Raw genomic sequence first — 19,827 nt, forward strand, 5'->3', positions numbered from 1 at the left:
CAAACTCATATCAAGTCTGTATCTCATTAATAGAAAATGATATGCACAAATCCTGTTATCTCAAATGGAGTTTCCCAAATGCTTCAGTCCAAATACATTGGTTTCGCTAAAACAATAAGATTTACTAACTACAAAAAGATAGATTTGGAGTGATTACAAGTAATGAGGCATAAGTCAGAATTGGAAATAAGAAAAAAAAAAAGGAGAGCAATAAAAGATAAAACACAGCTAATACCTAACTTAACAAGCTAAGTGAATTCAAAGTAAAGGTCTCTCTCACCACAAGTTCCAACAGTCTTACTGACTGAATCCTTCAGTCAGGATCTCCCCCCAGTCCAATGTTGCTTCCTTTCTTGTTCGAGTGTTGATGATGTTGGCAGAGAGAAAGGGAAAGATGATTTGAGGCATTTACTCTCTGCTCTTACAGCCATTTCTCTTGCACAAGAACCATCTCCAGCTGATGTTCAGGCTGTGTGGACAAGAATCGTAAGCTACTTGTTTGTCAAAATATAGGCTTTTTTTGCCCACACACTGTCCTGCCGAAGAGTGGCCACTTAATCAGATGATGGTCCATTTAATCTCGTCATGAAGGGAAATCAGTGGATGTATTGTATCTTGACTTTAGCAAAGCTTTTGACGTGGTCTCCCACAGTATTCTTGTCAGCAAGTTAAAGAAGTATGGGCTGGATGAATGCACTATAAGGTGGGTAGAAAGTTGGCTAGATTGTTGGGCTCAACGGGTAGTGATCAATGGCTCCATGTCTAGTTGGCAGCCGGTGTCAAGTGGAGTGCCCCAGGGGTCGGTCCTGGGTCCGGTTTTGTTCAATATCTTCATAAATGATCTGGAGGATGGTGTGGATTGCACTCTCAGCAAATTTGCGGATGATACTAAACTGGGAGGAGTGGTAGATATGCTGAAGGGCAGGGATAGGATACAGAGGGACCTAGACAAATTGGAGGATTGGGCCAAAAGAAATCTGATGAGGTTCAATAAGGATAAGTGCAGGGTCCTGCACTTAGGACGGAAGAACCCAATGCACCGCTACAGACTAGGGACCGAATGGCTAGGCAGCAGTTCTGCGGAAAAGGACCTAGGGGTGACAGTGGACGAGAAGCTGGATATGAGTCAGCAGTGTGCCCTTGTTGCCAAGAAGGCCAATGGCATTTTGGGATGTATAAGTAGGGGCATAGTGAGCAGATCGAGGGACATGATCGTCCCCCTCTATTCGACATTGGTGAGGCCTCATCTGGAGTACTGTGTCCAGTTTTGGGCCCCACACTACAAGAAGGATGTGGATAAATTGGAGAGAGTCCAGCGAAGGGCAACAAAAATGATTAGGGATCTGGAACACATGACTTATGAGGAGAGGCTGAGGGAACTGGGATTGTTTAGTCTGCGGAAGAGAAGAATGAGGGGGGATTTGATAGCTGCTTTCAACTACCTGAGAGGTGGTTCCAGAGAGGATGGTTCTAGACTATTCTCGGTGGTGGAAGAGGCCAGGACAAGGAGTAATAGTCTCAAGTTGCAGTGGGGGAGGTTTAGATTGGATATTAGGAAAAACTTTTCCACTAGGAGGGTGGTGAAACACTGGAATGAGTTGCCTAGGGAGGTGGTGGAATCTCCTTCCTTAGAAGTTTTTAAGGTCAGGCTTGACAAAGCCCTGGCTGGGATGATTTAATTGGGGATGGGTCCTGCTTTTGAGCAGGGGGTTGGACTAGATGACCTCCTGAGGTCCCTTCCAACCCTGATATTCTATGATTCTATGACCTGAAGCGTTGGCTAGCCTTTTGTCTCTGGGAAATTGGTTTGCGACTGATTTCCAGAACATGTTGGGACACGTTCCAGAAATATCTCATAGTAGAGTCCCAAAATTTTACATACAATGTTGTCACACATATTTTACCAGGAGAATGATGATCAGCAAATCACGAGTTTTCAAATGAAATTCCCAAGGCATACTTTGTACAAGATTTACCATAATCCTCTAAAAGGGGTGAACACAGATGTACAGATTGTCATAGGATGTTTTGTTTCTTGCATTTGCTTAGGGAGTAGGTGTAGCTGTTGTTTTTGCTTCCTTTTTTTTCATGTTGTGGAGTTTCCTTTTCCGATGGCAAAATTTGACATCTTCCATCGTTGTATATAGTGTTGTTGAAGCTCTGTTGGTCCCAAATATTAGCAACATAAGGTGGGTGAGGTAATACCTTTTATTGGATCAACTTCTGTTGGTGAGAGAGAAAAGTTTTTGAGTTTACACAGAGTGGTTCTTCATTTAAGCTGTGTAAGCTTGAAAGCGTGACCCTCTCACCAACAGAAGTTGGTCCAAAAAAAATTACCTCATCCGCCTTGTGTCTCTAATATCCTGGGACCAACATGGCTACAACACTGCATACTCCTATGTTTCAAAGAATATCTATTGTAAAGAACCAGTTAAGACTGAGAGTTCAGAGTACACATGCTGAATGGCTGCTGGATTTTAGGGCTCCCACCATTGCTACTACCTATGAAGCTGCAATAGTTAACTTTTGCAACACAATCGTAGTGTGGAGACAGCCTCTAATGACCCAAAAGAAGTCCTCTGCGGAGGATCAGAATGGGTATTCCTAATTTTTTTAAGGTAAAAAAGAAACATAAAATAATTTATGACGACAAACTTTCAGACCACCTTTATATTCAAATGAGAGAACAAGCCGAATTAAAAACAAAACCAAACATATACTTTGCAGGTCTTATTAAGAGGAATGTGAAAAAGCCCAACATGTAAACTTGTCTCCTTCCTTAGATATGCTTGCTATTCTAAAAGGTGTGAATAAAACCACTTTTAAATAGTGTTACTAATATACCTTAATTTCTTTTGCTAGTTTTTTTTGGTTTAGGATACAGCCTCTGCAAGAGTTTGGGAACTGTCAACTAATAGTATAGATTGTCACTAAAGATGTAGTTTTTTAAACCAGATTGTACTTTGCCTTGTTTGGCTCTTCTTCCCAGTGACATCAGATTTCCAATTACATTTTAGCAAATTAAAATGTTTATCTCATAATTCTGAAAAAGATGCTATACTTCATGTGCAGAGGGGTCATTTTAACTCATAAGAGAGCAGATTCTGTCAGTACCTTGACTGCATTTGCGTGCAAACTAAGTTTCTCTTATAAAACCACCTGAGGCTCAGGGCTCAGGAAATAGGAAAAAATGAATGTGAATCGAAATAATGTTTGGCAGCACTGTTGTTTTGTAAGCCTGGCAGTACGTCTAATAGGAGAGAGAGAGAGCTTGTAAAATTTCTAAGAGCAAAGGTAAGGAAGTTACCCATGTGACAGGTTTGACTGTTAATTTTTATTTATTTATTTATTTATTTATTTTAACAGTTAGCTGCCTTTAAATCAGATCCTCTGCTTTTAAGATGGTATTACTAAGGAAAATAGTTTCTTCTAAAATTAGAAAATGCAGAGTCCAAATTTAAAATAGCATTATGGATTCAGTTGAATCTCATTGAATTTGATGGGTCTAAATATAAATGGAATGAGATAGCGGAAACAGTAGGAGCAGCACCCAAAACACGAGCACATGGTAAGGCCAGAGTAGAAGCTGAACCATGTGGCACAAGGTGTTTCTCTGGGGATTAATATATAGCAAATACAAAGGCTAGTACATTGATGGGTAGGGGGTGTGAGAGAGAGAAGCAGGAAAAAGACCAGAGACGGTGAGAGAGAAGTGGCAGGAAGCAAAAGCAAATGTTTAGTTTACACTACACAGTTTTGTTGGCATAGGTGTGTCTGTTTGGCATGTGGAAAAAACAACACCACCCTCTACCTGACTGCAAAACCTGGTGTAGATGCAACTGTGCTGACAAGAGTGCTTGTTGGCTTAGCTAATGTTGTTCCTGGAAGTGGATAGCTGGGCTGGCAGGAGACTACCTGTTGGATTGTGCTGCATCTCCACTTAGGGTCTCTACTGGCACTGCTATACTGGCAAAGGCTCTGTAGTGTAGACAAGCCTAAGGCCATAAAAGCACTCGTGGTATGACCCGGAGAAACGAGTGTGCCTTTCGTTAACTGCCTAGAAAAGGGACTTGATACTATGATCAAAGATATCGTCTCCTGCTGTCAAATTGCTGCCGTGTTCAGGGAAATAGGACGTTATGTTCATTCTTTGTAAGTAAACAGGGTTGCATAAGAGAAATATCTGACACTCAATTTCTGCTCTTAACCAAAACAATCCACAGGACTGCAAATTTGGGTAACTGCTTAGGTAAGTAAGAAAGAGGTAACAACAAATTTGCATGGGCTGCAGCGAGTCTGTCATTTAGAAACTTGGGCAACCATATTTGACAGAAATATATATAAATTCCTTTAAAATGTTCTTGTTTTATGTTGGAGTGACTTCTACAGAAAATCAACAGAATGATACAAGATTAAACAAATGGTGGCTAGTTTACAGAAACTTGCTTTCAGTTTAGAAATGTGTTGTGGAAAATTTTATCATATCTTTTTGTATAAAAAGAAGTTGGAGTCAGACCTAAAATAATGCATACAGAATTTACGCTAGAAGGAGGAATTTAGATGGTATTAATATAAACTTCATAGAATATCATAGAGTATCAGGGTTGGAAGGGACCTAAGGAGGTCATTTAGTCCAACCCCCGGCTCAAAGCAGGACCAATCTCCAACTAAATCATCCCAGCCAGGGCTTTGTCAAGCCTGACCTTAAAATCCTCAAGGGAAGGAGATTGCACCACCTCCCTAGGTAATGCATTCCAGTGCTTTACCACCCTCCTAGTGAAAAAGTTTTTCCTAATATCCAATCTGAACCTCCTGCACTGCAACTTGAGACCATTACTCCTCACTCTGTCATCTGCTGCCACTGAACAGTCTAGATCCATCCTCTTTGGAACCTCCTTTCAGGTAGTTGAAAGCAGCTATCAAATCCCCCCTCATTCTTCTCTTCTGCAGACTAAACAATCCCAGTTCCCTCAGCCTCTCCTCATAAGTTATGTGTTCCAGTCCCCTCATCATTTTTGTTGCCCTCCGCTGGACTCTTTTTCCACATCCTTCTTGTAGTGTGGGGCCCAAAACTGGACACAGTACTCTTGATGGGCCCTCATCAATGTCGAATAGAGGGAAACGATCACGTCCCTCAATCTGCTGGCAATGCCCCATCTTATACATCCCAAAATGCCATTGGCCTTCTTGGCAACAAAGGCACACTGTTGACGCATATCCAGCTTCTCGTCCATTGTAACCCCTAGGTCCTTTTCTGCAGAACAGCTGCCTAGCCATTCGGTCCCTAGTCTGTAGCGGAGCATGGGATTCTTCCGTCCTAAGTGCAGGACTCTGCACTTGTCCTTCTTGAACCTCATCATATGTATTTTGGCCAAATCCTCTAATTTGTCTGGGTCCCTCTATCCTATCCCTCCCCTCCAGCATATCGACCACTTCTCCCAGTTTAGTGTCATCTGCGTATCGACCACTCCTCCCAGTTTAGTGCGAACCAGCTGAGAGCTGAACAGCAGAGAGGCTAACAGAGGGAGTTTGCCTGGGATCTGTCTGAGAGGAGGTATGCTAAGTGCTGCTGCTGCTACATATATGCCTCCTTCAAGAGACATGTGAATAACGTTTGTACATGATCTCTTGAAGCAAAATGATAAAAGCCTCTTTCTTTTAATTGAAAAATTTACTATAGGGAACAGACCTGAATTAGCTTAATGGGGCACTCCAAACAAGGTACTCTTCACTGTTTGTAATGCACCTAGCATGTTGTGGATGCTATCAGAAGTAAATTTCAGTAATGATGATTATATTCGATAGGTTGTAATAAAAATGATTGTGTGATATTTGGACACTAAGATCTGATAAACAGCAGTGACGTAGGCAAGGGTGATGACAGAAATGTTATGTACTGTAGCAATCAGAGGATCAGTTGCAGAGAAATCATGACATTTCTGTAAATGTTCAAAGACACTTCTGATATTGGAGTGATAAAGGTATGAAGTGAACTCTGGGAGTGGTAGAAAATAGTAAGCTATTTTAGAAATGGGTGAGAGAATGAGGGAAGTAGGGAGGAGGCACGTCAACATATGGTTCAAGGAGTAGGAGGCAGAAGTCTTCAACAAAACAAGGCTGTGGCTTACTGAAATATTTCTGATGCTTAATTTTTGCTCTTGGATAACTCATTCTTATTCTGAGTCGTGGCATAGAATAATGGAACAAGTTCTGCATGTGCACTGTACAGGAACACTATGGTGAAGTCAACTGGAGTTTTTGTCATGGAAGGATTGCAGGGTAAAGCAAGTACTGCTGACCCCCAATAAGGTTTAAACCCCAATTTAGTTTAGAAATAATGAAAATCTGAGTTGGAAAATCATATGCTACGAGTGCCCATTGTACTTGGGAAGATGAAATATTGCTACAGATGCCGCTGATCCTAACCCCTCTCCACAGTGCATTTTTGTTGACCATTTGTTAGCTCTTCTCGAATGAACTGGGGTTCAGCATAATTCCTGCTAGAAAAGTACTGACCTAGTGTCCTGTATCAGTGTAGGCAGGTACTTACGAGGCAGAGAGTATAATTTATAATTCTGGTCAAAATCTGTGTTCCAGAATGGAAGTAGAATTTCATCACAGGCAGTAAACTCTTATTTATTGGCCTATCAACTGTTAGTTTGAAAAGAAGTAACTTAAAAAACAGAAGTACAGTTGTTTTTTAATAGTCTTCCCGTTTGTAGAAGAAAGAATTAACAGTTTGCATTTTTTAAAATTTACACATTGCTATACCTGAATTAAATTCAAGAAAGAGATTCTGATTCCTGAAAGGGAATAAGGTGTGGTTCACATCATCATGTTCTAAATGATTATTTGTATCGCATCCAAAGTATGTTGATTCAGAGATGATGAGCTATTAGACCTCTTCGGGCTGGTCTATACAGGCCCGCTAAATTGGTGCTGCTGCAATTGCTTCATCGATTTAGTGGGTCTGCTGAAGACAAGATAAACTGATGGGAGAGCACTCTTCTGTCGACTTCAGTACTCTGCCTCCCCAAGAGCTGGTAGCTTAGTCGGCGGGAGAGCGTATCCTGCCAACATAGTGCAGTGTAGACGTTGCGTTAGGTCGATGTAAGTTAACTCAGGGGAGTGTTTTTTTTTTCTCACCCCTGAGTGACATAACCTACAATGACTTAAGTGGCAGTGTAGACCAGGCCTTAGAAACACTTGTTATCAAGTGTACTAAGTATTTTAAAATCAAATACTTACAGTGGTTAGGCACTTTGTGCTGTTTATCATTTTAAACAGGATTGTTCCACTGTTAAAATCTATTTCTCCTCCCTCAGCTGATGTATTGTATCTAACTTGCATCTTGTTTTATACTAAGATTGTAAACTCTGTGAGGCAGGTGCTTATAGTGCCTGGAACAATAGGGTCTTGTTGCCTGAATGGGACCTCTAGGTGCTAATACGGTATAAATAACAATCCCAAAATAAATTCTGTACCTTGAAGATATAATTATAGGCAGAGCTAGCATCCCTTCATTGAGATGTGCAATATATAAAATCGTATAGACAAACGCCCAAGAGGGTCAAATGGTGACTCAAAACAGATGTGGATGGAATCTACTTATAACCTTGTCCCAACCTTGGGGTTGGAAAAAGGAGGAGATGATGATTTAAAAACTGTTGTTCATTCGAACAATAGATTTTTCTTCATTCCATGCTATAATTCACACAGAATCATAGAATCGTAGAAATGTAGAGCTGGAAGGGACCTTAGGAAGTCCTCTAGTCCAGCCGTGTGCACTGAGCCAGGATCAAGTAACCCAGACAATCCCTGATAGTATTAGTCCAACCTGTTCTTAAAAAATATCCAATGATGGGGATTCCACAACCTCCCATTGGAAGCGTATTCCAATGCTTAACTACTCCTTATAGTTAAAAAAAATTTTCCTAATATCTAACATAAATCTCCCTTGCTGCACATTAAGCTTTCAGTTGATATGGAGAAAAAATGGATCACAATCCTGTTTATAATCGCCCTTAATGTATTTGGAGACTGTTATCAGGTCCCCTCTTAGTTGTCTTTTCTCAGGACTAAACATGCCCCGTTTTTAAACCTTTCCTCATAGGTCAGGTTTTCTAAATTTTGTATAATTTTTGTTGCTCTCCTTTTGGACTTTCTCCAGTTTGTCCACATATTTTCTAAAGTGTGACACCCAGAATTGGACACAGTCCTCTGGTTGAGACAGCACCAGTGACTAGTAGAGTGGGACGATTAACTCTCATATTTTACATTTGGCTCTCCTGTTAGTATACCCCAGAATATTAGCCTTTTTTGCAACTGCTTCACATTGTTCACTTATTTAATTTGTGATCCACTATAAGTTCCAGATCCTTTTCAGTGCTATTACCATCTAGCCAGTTATTTCCCATTTTGTAGTTGTGCATTTGATTTTTCCTTCCCAAGTGAAGTAGTCTGCACTTGTCTTTTATTGAACTTCATCTTTTTGAATTCAGACCAATTCTCCCATTTCAGGTCCATTTGAATTCTAAACCTGGCTTTCAAAGTTCTTGCAATCCCTCCCAGCTTGGTGGCATCTGCAGATTTTATAAGCATACTGTCCATGCCATTATCCAAGTTATTAATGAAAATATTGAATAGTGGCTGACCCCTTGAGGACCCCATTAGATATGCCCTCCCAGTTAGACAGCAAATCATTGATAACTACTCTTGCAGTTGGTCTTTCAACCAATTGTGCATCCTCTTTGCAGTAAATTCATCTAGACTACATTTCCCTAGTTTTCTTATGAGAATATCATGTGGGACTGTGTCAAAAGCCTTATTAAATCAAGAGATATCATGTCTACTGCTTTCCCCACAATCTACTAGACCAGTGATTCCGTTCAGCAAAGGGATTAGGTTGCTTTGGCATGGTGTGTTCTTGACAAATCCATGCTGGCTTTTCCTTAACTGTTATTCTCTAGATGCCCACAAATTGACTCTTTAATTATTTGTTCCAGTATCTTTCCAGGTGTTGAAATTAGGCATACTGGGTCTACAATTCCGCAACTTACCATTGTTCTCTTTTTTAAGATAAGTGCTATGTTTGCCCTTATACAGTCCTCTGGGATTTCTTCTGTCTTTCATGAGTTCTCAAAGATAATTGCTAATGGTTCCAATATTGCTTCAGCTAGTTCCTTAAGGACTGTAGGATGAATTTTGTCAGGCCCTGCTAACTAGAATACATCTAACTTATCTAAATATTCTTTAACCTGTATTTTCCCTATTTTGGCTTGCATTCCTTCCTCCTTGTTAATATTGTGTATCTGGTCACATTACTCCTGAGGGAAATTCTGCACATCTGCGGACGTGCAGAATTCATCTGTCTCACATAATTCTGTATTTTCCCTCATAAAAAAAATTTTGCCTAAAAAGTGCTGCAGTTCTGCCTTTTGCCCACCAGAGGCTGCTGTGGTGCCAGAACATCCAGCTGTGTTCATGTTGGGTGTTCTAGAGCCACAGCGGTTTTTGGTGGGCAAAAGGCAGAACTGTAGCACTTTTTAGGCAAAATGTATTTTTATGTGGGAAAATACAAAATTCTGTGTCCAGTGCTGCAGAATTCTTCCCCCAGGAGCAGAGTTCATCATAGCACCCTGCCCACAGAGCCAGGTTAGGACAGAGTGGGGCACACAGGGCGACTGGGGTCACAGCCTGGGGGTTCAGAATGGCTAGTGGCGGGGACAGACTGGACCATGGGCTCAGGACCTAATGGGGTGACAGCATTGAGCCTGGGGAAGGGGAGGAGGTCCTGTAGAGACCCATGGGGATGAGGGGTCCAGGGACGGGGCAGACGTGCCTGACTGAGTGGGAGAGGCTTGGGGTCAGCCAGGGTCTGCATGGGGGAGGCTTCTCAACACCCTAATAATCCCATCCCCGCCCCAAAGAAAAATCTTCCACCCACACCCAACGTTCTCCAGGTTCACTCCTAGACTCCTCCTTCCGTCTCCCTCAGCTCCTCCATTACCCCCGACTCCCCCAAGCCTTTGCACTGCTTCTGACAGGTACAGGAAATACAGTTCTCTATTGTAATTTAAATGAATTACACAAAGTTCTGTATTAATGTGCCTAGTAAGGAATCTATTTGTTAAAAAATAATTACAAGAATCTTTTTTTTTTGTTTTGTTTTTTTTTGGTCTGTATTGTTAGACATACTTGCTGACAAATATTTGGAAATAAATTACCAAAATAATTTTAACTGGCATGATTATACTGTTGTTTTGACAAATAAAATATGCAGCACTTTGCAGAATTTTCAAATATTGTGTGCAGCATTTTTAATTTTTTGGTGCAGAATTCCCCCAGGAATAGTCACCACTAACCTTTTTGTGAAGAGTGTAGCAAAATAGGCATTAAACACCTCCACTTTCTTGATCTCATTAGTTATCAGCTCTCCTTCCCCACTAATTAGACAACCTATACTTTTTCATCTTTCTCTTGCTCCTCATGTATTTAAAGAACCTGTTCTTATTCCCTTTTATGTCCCTTGCTAGGTGTAACTCATTTTGTCCCCTAGCCTTTCTGATTTTGTCCCTACATGCTTGTGCTATTTTTTTGTACTCTTCTGTAGCATTTTTTCCATGTTTCCACTTTTTGAAGGATTCCTTTTTTATTTTTAATTTATTAAAGAGCTCCTGATGGAGCCATGTTGGCCTTTCACTATTCTTATCTTTCCTTCCCATCGGGATAGTTTGGTGTAGTACTCTTAATATTGTCTCTTTGAAAAACTGTCAATTCTCCTGAACTCCCCTTTTCCCTTCGATTTTCTTCTCATGGTACTTTACCTACCAGTACTTTTTCGAGTGCTTGCTCATGTCCATTCCCATGCAGGTGTGTGTGTGTGCGCGCGACGTGTGCTCAGTTGCTAGAAGGTCTTCCCCTCAGTGGTATCCATTGGGTCAGATTCGGTGCCCCCTGGAGTTGCCCTCAAGGTGCTGTATACAGGAGCCTGCCGACCCGTCGCCTCCTCAGTTCCTTCTTTCCACGAGTGACAATCGCTAATTGCTAATAGTTCCAATATTGCTTCAGCTAGTTCCAAGCAACTCTCCCCAGTGGACTTTTTTGTATTCACCTGTAAATAGTTGAAAGCTTTTGTTAGAGTTACAGTAAGTGGATAACTAGTAGTAGAGAGTAGGACCCCGCTTAACGGCGTTCTTCCCGCCCCTGTGCTGGGCCATGCCTCTGTCTCTGGGGTTTAAACTGTGCGAGGCTTGCCGTAAGCCTATGCCCATCAGTGATCCCTACGCAGCTTTCCTCAGGTATTTGGGTGAATCTCACCTGGGTGATGGTTGCAGTATTTGTAAAGGCTTCAAGCCCTAGACCCAAAAAGAAATGGACCAGAGATTTAAGTTTCTCCTAATGGAGGCGGCCCTTTGGAGCTGGGTCATCTCTACTCGGCACCAAGCACTTCGGCCTCTGCGCTGGCTTCTGTGAGGGACAGGCAGGCAGTTCAGGCAGCATGGGACCTGCTGTTCCTCCTTGTTCTGCCATCACTGACCAGACGTGAACTGGCACTTCAGACGAGGGTGGCTACGGGCACCAGGTTCCATCTAAAGAAAAGCTGATCATGATGCAGCAGCCCTAGTCATCTCTGTCCTGGCACCGCTCACCGGTACCATCCGGCACCGCCCCCCATGGTCCCTGGGGAGTGAATCCTCAGTTTTTTGTAATCAGAGCCGGAATCCTATACCTCCAGTAGGAGCGGCAAATGTCTGTGCAATGGCCCATCTGGACTCCGTGGGTTTTTCATCAGGACCAAGGTCCCCAATCACACAGGCCATACTCCATGGCGTCTGAGATGATGGCCCTGCTGCTGTCCCCATCCCTGGTAGTACAGGGAAAGAACCAAGGTACTGAGCCCGGTAGCGTGGCACAAGAGCCAGCACCTTGGGACCTTTTGGGAGCTGACCAACAGGAGCAAGGCCTGGTACCGGTTCTGGGATCCTCTTCCTCCTCACTGGAGGTGGCAGGTACCTTGATTGCACCCATACAGGATGATCACTGGGCACACCAGGACCTATTGAGGCGGGTGACACAGAACCTGGGAATCCAGGCAGAGGAAGTTTTTGAAATATCCCATGCCCTGGTGGACATTTTGGCACTGTTGGGGCCCCTCCCGGGTAGCCCTGCCCCTGAACAGTGCCGCCATAGAATGTCAGTGCACAGTGCACTGTGGCAGACCCCGGCCTCCCTGCAGCCTATGGCAAAGAGGGTGGAATGCAAATATTTTGTTCCCCCAAGGAGGCTTGAGTGCCTTTATACCCTTCCTTCCCTGGGTCGCTGTTGGTCTCCGCAGAGACCGAGCGTGAGAGGCAGGGGCAATAGGGACCTAGTCCTAAGCCTCCAGCTTCGTATTGCTAACCAGCAGGTGCTCTTCAGCAGATACAGCTTTAACTCCCAGGGTGTATTGATGAAGTTTAAGGAGTTGCTGCCCCAGGACTCCAAGGCCGAGTTCTCCGTTTTGGTTGAGGGAGGCAGGGTGGTAGCAAATATGTCCCTGCAAGCAGCTCTGGATGTGGCCACACGGTCAGCCGCACAGACCATAGTTTTGGCTGTGGGGATGAGAAGGTCCTCTTGGCTAGGCTTCGAGCCTGCCTTGTGAGTGCAGCAAATGATCCAGGACCTACCGTTTGAGGGCACGTCCTTGTTTTCCAAGCAATTGGACGCAAAGTTGCATAGTTCGAAGGACTCCAAGGCCACGCTAAAGTCCCAGAGGCCAGTCTAGATCTGAGGTGGAGGCACACGTTCAACTAACACTATCAACCTTTCAGAGCCTAGGCCTGTTGTTGAACACTCGGGTCTGCATACCCCCATCCCATTGAGAAAACACTTCAACCTGCAGCCATTGCCTCGCTTCTACCAGTCACAGCCAAGGCAGGACTATGATAGAAAGCAGGGTAGGGGCTATGAGAGGTGGCCCCCAGCCCTTGTTGGCCCACACATCAGGGTTGTCCACGCAAAGGTCAGGTGCCAAGCAGGCTTTTTGAAGGCATCCATGAAGATGGCGTACCGTCAGGATCTTTCCTCCCCTATCTTTGTGGACTGACTATCTCACTTTTTTTCAGACGAGAGTCCATATTACTTCAGACTGCTGGGTATTTCGCACGATAAGACTGGGATACACTTGAATTCAGTTCCTACTCTCCTTTCCACCCTCCCTCCCCGTCCCTCTTCAGGGACCCTTCCCACGAGCAACTTCTAATTCAAGAAGTGCAAATTTTTCTGCAGCTGGGAGTGGTAGAGGAGGTTTGTCTGGAGTTAAGGGGCTGTCATAAATATAAAGGGAAGGGTAAAGCCCTTTAAAATCCCTCCTGGCCAGAGGAAAACTCCTCTCGCCTATAAAGGGTTAAGAAGCTAAAGGTAACCTCGCTGGCACCTGACCAAAATGACCAATGAGGAGACAAGATACTTTCAAAAGCTGGGAGGAGGGAGAGAAACAAAGGGCCTGTGTCTGTTGGTATGCTGCTTTGCTGTGGATAGAACAGGAATGGAGTCTTAGCACTTTTAGTAAGTAATCTAGCTAGGTATGCGTTAGATTATGATTTCTTTAAATGGCTGAGAAAAGAATTGAGCTGAATAGAATGACTATTTCTGTCTGTGTCTTTTTTGTAACTTAAGGTTTTGCCTAGAGGGATTCTCTATGTTTTGAATCTAATTACCCTGTAAGGTATCTACCATCCTGATTTTATAGGGGTGATTCCTTTACTTCTATTTACTTCTATTTCTATTAAAAGTCTTCTTGTAAGAAAACTGAATGCTTTTTCATTGTTCTCAGATCCAAGGGTTTGGGTCTGCGGTCACCTATGCAAATTGGTGAGGATTTTTACCAAACCTTTCCCAGGAAGTTGGGTGCAAGGGTTGGGAGGAAAGACGTGTCCAAACTACGTTTCCCAGTAAACCCAGTTAGAGTTTGGTGGTGGCAGTGGTTATTCCAAGGACAAAGGATAAAATTAATTTGTACCTTAGGGAAGTTTTAACCTAAGCTGGTAAAAGTAAGCTTAGGAGGTTTTCATGCAGGTCCCCACATCTGTACCCTAGAGTTCAGAGTGGGGGAGGAACCTTGACAGGAGCAAAGGGGCAAGGAGTTTTACTCCAGGTATTTCCTAATTCTCAAGGCCAGGGGAGGTCTCAGATTCATCCTATACCTGCAAAACTTCAACAAATTCATAAGGAAGCTGAAGTTCCGCACGGTCACTTGGATCTAGGTGACTGGTATGCTGCTCTTGGCTTGAAAGAAGAGTACTTTCACGTCTCGATTCTTCAAGACCACAGGAGATTCCTCCGGTTCATGGTGGGACAGATACTCTCAGATCACAGTGCTGCCCTTTGGTCTATCAGCAGCCCCTCAGGTCTTTATGAAGTGCATGACAGTGGTCGCGGCATTCCTGAGAAAGCAAAGGGTGCAGGTGTATCCATCCCTACCTTGATGCCTGGCTGGTCAGAGGCCAGTCCAGGTCTGAGGTGGAGGCACACGTTCAACAACACTATCAACCTTTCAGAGGCTAGGCCTGTTGTTGAACACTCAGAAGTCAAACCTCGCCCAAAGAACAGAATTCATAGGAATGGTCCTTGACTCCATCCAAACCAAAGCCTTCCTTCCGGAAGCCAGATTCCAATCGCTGGGAGCAATCATACAGAACCTCAGAAAGGAACTTAGCACCATGGTAAGCATCTCTCTGAAGCATCTGGGGCAGATGGCTTCCTGCATTTATGTGGTAAAGTACATGAGGTTGCGACTCAGAGCACTCCAAGTCTGGCTAGCATCAGCATACCATCGTGTGCAAGACGGCTTGGCTGTGGTGGTCACACTTCCCCATCATGTGATGGCCTCCCTCCAGTTGGACCTGGGGTCACTCTGTGCAGGTGTTCCATTCACCAAACCCCAACCATGGATGTCTCTGGTCACTGACACCTCCCAACTGGGCTGTGGAGCTCATCTAGGAGTTCTCAGGGGGTCCTCTGGTCTCAGGAGGAGCTCTCACTTCATCAATTGTGAGAGAACTTGGAGTAGTACATCTCGTGAGGTCAGGCTGCAATGCCTGACAAGAAGGCAAGTGCGTGTCACTGCTTACAGACAACATGACGGCGATGTTCTATATAAACAGACAGGGTGGAGCATGCTCACCTCACCTATACCAGGAAGCCCTCCACCTCTGGGAATTCTGCTTAACCTGCTTGATTCGTCTTGAGGAGCCCTTCCTTTCAGGGGCTCAGAATGCGCTAGCGGATCATCTCAGCAGATTCTTCACCAACCACACATGGTCCATTCACCTGGACGTTGTGATGGATGTTTTTCAGAGGTGCTGGACTCCCAAGGTACTCCTGTTTGAACAAAATACAAGAGGTAGTGCCCACAGTTCTGCTCCTTTCAAAATCTCAGTCTGGGCTCGATCTCGAATGTGTTCCTTATCCCCTGGAAGGACCATCTTTTCTACGCATTTCCATGTATTCCACTCATACACAGGGCTCTACTGAAGGTCAAAAGAGATGAGGCGTGCTTGATCATGATAGTGCTGGCCTGGCCGCACGAGCATTGTTTTATCACCCTCCTGAATCTCTCCTTAGAAACACCAATCACCCTGTCTCTGTTTCCAGATCTAATCTCTCAGGATCACAGGCATCTGCAGCATCCAAACATCGAGTCCCTCCATCTCACAGCCTGGAAGCTCCATGGCTGAACCCCTTGGAGCTGGCATGCTCGGACTTGGTTCAGCAGGTCCTGTTACAGAGCAGAAAACTGTCCTGCAGGGCTGTGTATCTGGCAAAATGGAAGAGATTCTCAATCTGGCGAGGCCAGAAAAGGCATCTTGCCCTCTCAGGCAGGCAACAGTTCCAGGTATTCTGGACTACTTGCTACACACCTAGAGCAGCAAGGGCTGTCAGTATCTTCAATTAGAGTGCACCTGGTGACTATCTCGGGCTTTCACCTGAGGGTGAATGGCAGGTCAATCTTCGCTAATGAGCTCTGTAGCCGTTTTCTTAAGGGACTGGATAGGCTATACCCACAGGTGAAGCAGCGTATCCAGTCTTGGGACCTTAACTTGGCACTATTGAGACGCGTGGGGGCCCCCTTTGAGCCTTTGGCAACATGCTCCTTACTCTACTTGTCCTGGAATGTGGCTTCCTGGTGGCCATCACCTCAGCCAGGAGGGTCTCGCAAATCAGGGCCCTTACTTTGGAACCATCATACATGGTTTTCTTCAAGGACAAAGTCCAGCTACATCCTCACCCGGCCTTCCTTCCTAAGGTGGTGTTGCCGTTTCACAATAACCAGGACATTTTCCTCTTGTGTTTTTCCCCAAAGCCACATGCTAATAGTCAGGAGCAGAGACTTCACTTGCTAGATGTCAGGTGAGTGATCCAGTCTAAGGGGATATTGAGGCTGGTTGTGACCTTTGAAAGCTCAAACCACCTTCAGTATATGCATTGTAAAGTATACCCGCTTTTCAAATTGCTTCTACATTATTGGTCTTAATTCTTTTTAATTCAAAGCATATGAGGAACAAAGCCATTAGTAAAGTCAGGTTTTCTAACTAACTTGGGGAGGGGATGGGTCATTGATGGTCATTTTTCAATTGAGAAATATGCTTGAAAAGGCACCATACATACATTTAAAGAGTGCTGGGAGGATGACCACCCTCTGTTGTGCCTTGTGGGCTCCACCACTGCTTCTTATCATGTCTTAAGTATCTTGTAAGAAACTCAAGATATTCAAGGTACTTCTTTCAAGCAATGACAAAAGCCAGTACTTTGAAGAAATATATTTAATTTACCTAACTATAGGTCACAAAAATATTCAACAATTTATTCTCTCTGGATAGTTCTTGTGATATTCTAAACAACTGGTAGCTTATTGAAGTTGTTACAAATAATCCTGGTTCATTATCTTGTATTACTTTGCAGATGGGTCCTAGTGTATAATTGAATAAATCATCATTACAGCAAAGGAAGTCAAATATTAGTGAAAACCCAAAGGGAAATGGAGCCCTTGAGAAGAGTATTAAGAAACTGCTTACAGCTCTTTAGCTCTCATAAGCTGATAAGCTTTTTTGGAATTGATTATATTTTAAATATTACATTGGATTATTATAGTCCTATTAAATAGCTTTAGTATCATGGTTATGAGAAATAAAACCAAAGATATTTGTGACCCAGTTAAAGTGATCAGTGTTATAAAATACTGACTTAGCATCTACAGAAGTAAGAGTGTACAATATATCCCCAGTAGGAACCACCTAATAACGTTTCATAGTTTTATTTGACTAGTATACCATTCATAATGGCTGTTAGTAAGTGGCAGGGGCTAGATGAATCCCACAACTTCTCCCTGCAAAGCTAGTATTTTTGAGAATATGTGGCTTCAGCTACCGCAGGGGTCCCCAACGTAGTGCCTGCTGGGGCATTTTTGTGCGCCTGCAGGACACCGCACCGCCGAAATGCCCCTGAGAAGCGTTGCCGTTTCAGCAGCGACGCTTCTTCCCGCTGCCGCTTTTCGGCGGTGACGTGTCAGGCGCCCACCACAGTCTTTTGGGAATAACAATATGCTATTCCCACAAGAAAGTTTGGGGACCACTACCCCTTCTTCTTCCAACAGTGCAATATGGGCTAAATATCTCCTGAAAGTTTTGTCATGTGGAGTGGCCCTTTAAAAAGGCTCCAGGAAGGATGATTTTGTCAGCTGGGCCTGCCAGGATCACTAAGAGGTAGGAAACGGAGGTAGCCAAGACCCCTCTGTTCCTAATCTTCCATGGAGCCAGGAATTTGGGGTGTCACGTGGCTCCACCACCCCATCTGCTTCTAGCAGCACCAGCGGGTTTCCCTTTACCATCTCAGGAATCCTAAGGATGTCTGCAATTTTGGACCTCAGTGCACTGTTGTGGAGCTTGGCAATTGACTCTTCCGTGGGGGATGAGTGAGAAAATGGGAAAATGAATAGAGGGTTAGGTATGGGCAAGCCCTGGCAGTACCATTACAGTCCTGAACTAGTTTCAGAGTAGCAGCCATGTTAGTCTGTATTAGCAAAAGAAAAGAAAAGGAGTACTTGTGGCACCTTAGAGACTAGTGACCTTAGAGCATGTACACCATAAGTGTTCATTGATGTTTCTGTCCTGTTGCAGCTCACACTTGCAAGGACCCACCCCTGCACTGAGCAGCAGGGAAGGACTCTCTTGTTTGAGAGAGCAATAAGGACAGTTTATATTTTTCTATCGTAAAAAAGAAAAAAAGAAAACCTAATAATGCTGCACAGGGAAGTGTTTGGATATATGTTGTATATAGAAGGGAGAGATAAATATAAAAATAATTGGAAGTGAGCCACGGATTTGTTTTTTCAGGGAAGGATGAAGGTTGGAAAGGAGGTGAATGTTAAGGCAGCACAGGAGTTTAAGGTATTTTAAAAACTTTCAGAGTTGGTTTAGAACCATTAAACTATACATATGATTGACCTAATGTTTTCAAATTAAAGGATGTGGAGCACTTCACAAGTACTTTATGGCAAGTTGACTAGTCGTACGATGTTGACTTTCCTCCTTCCTAGTTGCTAAATTTCATTTATACAATTAAAATATATGAAATCCTTTTCTAATATCCCTGAGTAGAAATGGTCTGTGCAATTGTGAATGAATGAAGATACGGTCTATGAAAGAATCATAGAATCATAGAATATAAGGGTTGGAAGGGACCCCAGAAGGTCATCTAGTCCAACCCCCTGCTCGAAGCAGGACCAATTCCCAGTTAAATCATCCCAGCCAGGGCTTTGTCAAGCCTGACCTTAAAAACCTCTAAGGAAGGAGATTCTACCACCTCCCTAGGTAACGCATTCCAGTGTTTCACCACCCTCTTAGTGAAAAAGTTTTTCCTAATATCCAATCTAAACCTCCCCCACTGCAGCTTGAGACCATTACTCCTCGTTCTGTCATCTGCTACCATTGAGAACAGTCTAGAGCCATCCTCTTTGGAACCCCCTTTCAGGTAGTTGAAAGCAGCTATCAAATCCCCCCTCATTCTTCTCTTCTGCAGGCTAAACAATCCCAGCTCCCTCAGCCTCTCCTCATAAGTCATGTGTTCTAGACCCCTAATCATTTTTGTTGCCCTTCTCTGGACTCTTTCCAATTTATCCACATCCTTCTTGAAGTGTGGGGCCCAAAACTGGACACAGTACTCCAGATGAGGCCTCACTAATGTCGAATAGAGGGGAACGATCACGTCCCTCGATCTGCTCGCTATGCCCCTACTTATACATCCCAAAATGCCATTGGCCTTCTTGGCAACAAGGGCACACTGCTGACTCATATCCAGCTTCTCGTCCACTGTCACCCCTAGGTCCTTTTCCTCAGAACTGCTGCCTAGCCATTCGGTCCCTAGTCTGTAGCTGTGCATTGGGTTCTTCCGTCCTAAGTGCAGGACCCTGCACTTATCCTTATTGAACCTCATCAGATTTCTTTTGGCCCAATCCTCCAATTTGTCTAGGTCCTTCTGTATCCTATCCCTCCCCTCCAGCGTATCTACCACTCCTCCCAGTTTAGTATCATCCGCAAATTTGCTGAGAGTGCAATCCACACCATCCTCCAGATCATTTATGAAGATATTGAACAAAACCGGCCCCAGGACCGACCCTTGGGGCACTCCACTTGATACCGGCTGCCAACTAGACATGGAGCCATTGATAACTACCCGTTGAGCCCGACAATCTAGCCAGCTTTCTACCCACCTTGTAGTGCATTCATCCAGCCCATACTTCCTTAACTTGCTGACAAGAATACTGTGGGAGACCGTGTCAAAAGCTTT

General features: G+C 43.9%; 1 protein-coding gene across 3 annotated transcripts in view; it reads left to right on the forward strand.

The window, feature by feature from the left end:
* Positions 1-19,827, forward strand: part of TRAPPC9 (trafficking protein particle complex subunit 9) — an 811,376-nt gene that overhangs the window by 81,459 nt on the left and 710,090 nt on the right. The window lies entirely within an intron of this gene.

The sequence above is a fragment of the Caretta caretta genome, chromosome 2 (assembly GCF_965140235.1).
Source record: "Caretta caretta isolate rCarCar2 chromosome 2, rCarCar1.hap1, whole genome shotgun sequence".
Lineage (NCBI taxonomy): Eukaryota > Metazoa > Chordata > Testudines > Cheloniidae > Caretta > Caretta caretta.